At 36.6% G+C, this 6,362-nt stretch overlaps 1 protein-coding gene across 1 annotated transcript in view; it reads right to left on the reverse strand.

The window, feature by feature from the left end:
• Positions 1-414: 414 nt before the first annotated feature.
• The window catches only part of ago2 (argonaute RISC catalytic component 2), a gene marked incomplete in the record, with an annotated part of 19,313 nt that continues 13,365 nt past the window's right edge, over positions 415-6,362 (reverse strand). The window contains 1 exon segment of the mRNA XM_024296292.2: positions 415-6,362.

The following is a 6,362-nucleotide window of genomic DNA, read 5'->3' on the forward strand; positions in this document are numbered from 1 at the left end:
TGTTTAAGTCTATTTTAGACAGTTTTATTACGCTGATCTCACAGCTGCACGGCAGGATGCCTGAGCGTGATTAAGAAATATTAACAAGTTAATTATGTTTTATTAGTCACGCATCAACATTCACAGCCCTAGTTTTTTTTCCTTTGAAATGGATCAGATTCGATGTTAGAGACGTGTGGAGAAGGACAAAATGAGACCAATGACCTACTTTTATTTTTATTAGCCTACATTTGACTGTAAGAAAAAGAGCTCTATGTTGATCAAAGACTTAGTTTTTTTCCTGTATTTGAATCAAAAACATTTTTGTTCATTTTTACATGGAAAATAACTATTTTTTTAGCTTTATCAAAGCAGATTGTAGTTTTTTTTTATAGAAAGACCATTGAGAATGACAAAAATCTCAACAACCACAACTTTATTTGAAACATTTTTATTTAACGCAACTTACAGTCAAGCCAGAAGAGTAAGCTATATGAAGTGATACGTATTCACATTATGGTCTAACAGGGTTTACAGCATATCTTGTGTTCTGTAAGCATAAATGTTACCAAAAAAACAAACAAACAAGAAAATGTTAAAAGAAAAATAAAAGCTTACAAGTTCACAACAAGAGGATCAAGGAGTTTTTGCAGTGGATATGAAGAAAAGAATTCAGCAACATGAAGACCCTCACCAACTCAGGAATGACAACAAATTCAGATTTGGCATTATACGGTTTAAATAAGGGAGAAAAGATGACATGAACGGAGGAAGACTGAAGTCATTCAGCTTTGTGCAGCAGCCTCTGCAAATACACTTTACTTTTCTATAACTGAAAATGATGAAAGCAGAAAATGGGTCTGTGGAGGGAGGGGGGGTAGTTTCCCTAAAGCAAAGTTTGATCAACTTTAGAGTTCAAAGAAGATTGTCTGATCAAAATAAAAGCTTGGTAGTGGATTACAATTCCAGGACAGACTCTACATTCATGAGAGGTAGATAACATGGTGATGACAGCCATGTGTCCGAGCTCCGTTTTATCACGCTTAAGGTTAAATAGAAACCTCACCTGTGGCAGGAAGGTCATGTTAAGACAAAGTGTGGGAGCTGAGTGGTAAACATCATTAATACGTTTTCTGACAGTGAAGAATATTTGTGTAGCTGCGTGCACAAAGCTGATTATAACAATCAAACCTCCTTAAAATGGAAATGAATCAAATGTATGTGGAGATTATGAAGTACACCGAAGAGGAAAAAGTCAATGCAGCATATATCAGGCTTATGAGGTACTTCATGAATATATATATATATTTATAGATATATCAACCTTTATTTTTTTTTTTTAGAAAAGCTTTTTGAAATTATATAATTCTTATATTCCTATTAATAGCACAGAATACCTCGTCAGTTATTTTAGTTTTTGCCCAAACCTTACACGGGCACTTTTTTTTTAAAATTCCTGTCAGACTGCTTTGAAAGTGCAAAACAAAAATACTGATCGTTAAATGCAGCATCTACACACCAGGTTGCATAACAATAAAAACATGACTTTTTTTCAGTTAAACTGGGTTTGATTTTAGTCGGAAGTTGAAAACCTTTGGAGCAAACGGAGAGATCTGACAATACAGGCACATATAAAGAAACTGCAAACTCAGTTTTAGACTAAGTCTGCAGTTATAGTGACCCAAAAAATAAACTAAAAACCTCACATGTACCTTTAGTCGAGTGATCTGATGAGCATGATGGGTTTGTTCAAACGTGTATATTCCCTTTGTTAGTCATCCCCTTTATAAATGGAGCCTACTGGTAAGAAAAGCAGAACTGAGACGAGATTTATTGCAAACGGGAAAAAGCAAAACTACACTAAAAAAAACAGGAAAAGCTGCGTCTAACTTGCACGCCATTTGTCCCGCCAGCCTTCGTTGACATTACGATCCATCGTCCACATCAGCGCCAAGTCAATTACTATTGTGATGGCACATTAAAAGAAACATCCAGTCATGAAAAATGGTTAAAATCCTAAATGATCCACTAGAACATTCTAGTTATGAAACATTTGGTCCCCTAAAACTAACCAACTAAAACCACTCAGTCTCTAACAAAGTGGGATCTCCGATGATGGCTTGTACTGGTTTGGTCACTACAATAGTTCATTTGCAGCCTCTCTTAAAAACTTGGGGTTTAAGTTAGCACCCGATCATGTTCTGAGGTAGTTTGAATTCTTAACTTTGTAAATATAAAAGCTAGTCATTCTGGAGACTTGCTTTAAGAAGGGAAGAAATCCAGGTTTAGATTCTGACAGCCGTTGGTTTGAAGCTGATTAACAGTGAAGATCTCACGCCTGAAAACCCAAACGTTCTTACTTTCTTTAACCTGCTCGAGTCTCTGAGGCTCCACTTTGATCATCAACTACCGATAGACGTGGGACTGCAAACGTTTTCTGGCTTTAATCATGAACTGACCTCAGTAGACAATTCTACAAGCCGTGCAGGAAAAGGTGGATTCATCAACACAACTTGGAACAACTAAAATAAAAAAAATTAAAAAGAGATTTTAACAGAGATCTGGTTAACATTGAACAGGTAGTTAGGACAGTCCAGATGATTAAAAGCTTCATCTAGTAAAAACAAAAAAAACTAGAGGCTCTCCTCAGACATGATAGTATCCAGCTTGAAGTTGTTGTCCATAAGTAAATGAAGTACAGAGACCAGAACATGACACTCAAAAATAAAAAATAAAAAATCCCTCAAACTAGTAATTAGTCTTCTGTACACACATTAGCACTATGTAGCAACAATGAGATATTTTGTTGCCACAAATAATCATTTTATTAGATTTTCCCTTCAAAAATGTGCATTTTGTGGCCACAATTTAGCATTTTATGTGCAAAAATCAGTATTTTGTAACCTAAATCACTTTTTTGCAGGCACAAGCTACATTAGTAAGATCTGAAAATACTAAAATGTTTATTTGTGGGCACAGAATATGTGAAATTGTGACAACAAAATGCTAATTTGTGCACAAAATATCAATTTGTGGCCACAAATCATGAATTTGGGGGAAGAATTGATTAATATTTTTGAATGTCCTGTCATGTCAGCTCTCTGCACCGGTGGTTATAAATAACTTTCACCAAGGTGCCAAAATGGGCACAAAAACAAAAATCTACAAGAACGAAACTAATTGTGTCTGATGAAGCTTCATGAAAATGATGGATGACTGACTTAAAAGGACGAGCAGAAATACAGCCGACTAAAGGAAAAAAGCTTATATGGGTTAGAAAAGCCGAGCTTAGGAAATGGCTTTACAAGACAACCCAGAGGCTGAAGCAAAACAAACAACAAAACAATCCATACATCTATATTATTACATATAGATTCTACACACAGCTCTCCTCTATAGCACCGTACACAAGAAGGATGCCAGAAAAACAAAAATCCTTTGTGCACCCGTATGAAATATTTGAGCGAATCAATAAGCAACGTCAGCTGTGATGTGTCAATTTATCAATTATTTGAGGAAAAACAAAATAAAAAAAGGTAAAAAAACAGAAAATGTAGAGATGATTGTAAATGTACTGGACTACTAGCTTTTCAAATATTAACTTAAAAAAGACAAATTACATTCATATAATCTGAAGCTGGGAAAAGGGGTTTACCTCTACAAACTTTTCTTTTTTTTTCTTTTAAAAACAAGCTAAAGTTTCTCTACAAGAGATGAATAAGCAGCAGACACAAGACGTGCTTAAACAGTAACATTTAGTGAAAAACTCACGCGTGGATGGGCTGTTCTCTGTCCCGATTGCGTCACAGCAAGAACGACCGTCGAACACTTTGGAAATTTAGTTGCAGCTTCTGTCAAAACATCAGATATGCGACACAAGCAGGAAAGCTGCTCGGAAACATCACGATAGACGATTTTGTTTGCTAAAATACTCGAACTGGAACCTTCAAATTTTGGCCACTTGTAAGAAAAATCACAAAAGAGAATGTATTGTAAAAGCTCGTTGGAGAGCCGACTTCCACTAACTGGAGCCACATTCATCTGGGCTGCGGTAGATTGTTCTGTAAACATTGAGCCTCTGCTGGGTCTTGATATGTGGTTAAATGTCCAAACACAGTTCAACACTTTGCAGAAAGCAAACTAACTGTCAACAGTACAAAGCAAGTGTTGAGCTCCAGAAATAACTTCCTCCTCACTGTTCCGAAAGGCGCTAGTTTAGCTAGCAAAAGTTTGTTAGCTCATAAATGGTTCATCAGCACAGATGTCCTCCAGCATCTCCTCTGGTAAAACCGCCGTTTCCATCACACAAACTCAATCTTTAGAGTCCAACAGTTTGTGATACTAAAATAGGAAAGCAGTAGGAAAATAATCTCTCTTGGATTGGGGGGAGGGGGGCGCTTTGGCGTTCAAACTGAAAGAACTGGTCGTTTCGGAACCAGAATCACTTTGGTATGAAGAAGAGAACGCAGGACTGCAGTCTGTTGGATTTTACTTTGAAAAACAGCAAAGCTGAAAAGAAACTTCTTTAAATAAAATGAAAACAAAAATGGCAGTGAGTTTGTCCACTTAATGTTGTAAATGCATGAATTGCTACAATTCTATGCTTTTTTGTTTAGTGCAAAAGCAACATTGTCAAAAGTTTCATTCTCCAAAAAAAAGAAAAAAAAAAGAAAAAAGAGCATCTGGTACTATATAAGGTGCTGGTGTAAGTAATGTAAAGCAATAACAGAAACAAACTCTTCTCCCTCTTAAAATCCACATCAAACTTTACAAGGCATTGTGTTTGGAGTAACTGACATAGTTCAGGGAAACGGCGTGCGCCACTAATGAATACGAGTCCCTTTAAGAGACGGGAGGTCGTAGGAAGTGGAAATGACTCGATGAATTACAAGGACTCGACAAACTCAAACGTCCAACAGAACCTTTCTGGGGGTTACGGGACATTTTGAACGGCTCTGGCGGAAAAGGGACGTCTGATTTTAGTGTGCATAGAAGAAAAAAAAAAAGCAGAAAAAGCCGTGTGAAGATGTAAACACACTTTAGGAATTTAGTTTAAAAAAAAGCTAAACACACAATTATTTTCAAAGGAAAAACACACACTTGGTAATGAGTTTTTGGGATACAAGAAAAAAAACAAAAACTTTCAAGGAAATAGGAAACCAAGAAAATTGCAATACCATGAAGCGTTTCAAACCCCTACTGTCAATGCAAGACTCAGCCCTCGCCAATCAGATTGCAGGAGTAATTATACAGAAATGGCCAGCGGTGTGATGTTACCATAACACTTAGAACAGGTAACAAGAGGTAGAACACACAACCATTTCCATGCAATTACACCAGTGTCTCACAACATGGCCGAGCCTCCTGTTAAAAAAACACATCCATAAAGCAAAAATTCTGCGATCAAAAGTGCATCCAATTGTACATGTTGTGACACCAGCACCGATACGAAATATATTTGACATCATAACAGTAAATATCAAGTACACGATTTTCAGAATGCCCCGCAAACACAGTCAGTCGGATTTCTTGTTGCTTTACAAGTAATGAGTAGAAAGGAGACATAGAAGTCACGGGGACGAGGGATGCTCCAAAAAGCCCCGTGAGCCAGTCCAGTGAGGAATCGAGGTGGTTTACAGTGAAAACTTTTAGCACCAAAGTTTTATTTAAATGTCCTTTTGTGCTTCTACATGGTTTCCATATTCGTTAATCTTGTTTTGGCTAAGAAAGATTCTGTGTTACAAAAGGATACACCGAAGCTATAAAATCTAAAGTTACCAATGGCCACATAAATACTTCATCGTGTTAGAAAGCCTTAAAGATGCAAAGACAAGCTACTAAAATGAAAAAAAAAAAAAACATAAAATGGCAACACAGAGAGCCCTGATGTTCTACGCCTGTATTACTTTTAGAAATGCGGGATGCTTCACATCAAAATCTCCTCGTTAAAAACGGTGCATAGTAAGAAAATAGACTACTCGCCTTCAATCAAAACAAGTCTCCAGCTTAGTAATCAAACTAATGCGGAATGCACAACATTAATTCAATCACTAAGACTGTAACAGTCTTAGAAGACTAAACATTTGCATTTTATATACAAATAGATAATTTAGATAACATGTGGGCAAGTCTCTTAAAAAAGTACTAAAACTTTTCAACAGCCTCCATGGAAAGCTTATTCAAAATAGACCTCATCTGCATCATGACTACATAGCAAAAGGATTCAGAAAAAGTGTTGTTTTTTTTTGCATAAACCTCAACCCTTTGTGCGATGACCGCTCACGAGCAAACTCCAATCAAGAGGTTGGTTTAGAGATGATTGATCAGTTCAAATCTAAAAACTCTGCTGTGCCTGGACACTAAGAAGCCACATTATGATTCTA

Source organism: Oryzias melastigma, linkage group LG11 (genome assembly GCF_002922805.2).
Source record: "Oryzias melastigma strain HK-1 linkage group LG11, ASM292280v2, whole genome shotgun sequence".
In the NCBI taxonomy this organism is placed as follows: Eukaryota; Metazoa; Chordata; class Actinopteri; order Beloniformes; family Adrianichthyidae; genus Oryzias; species Oryzias melastigma.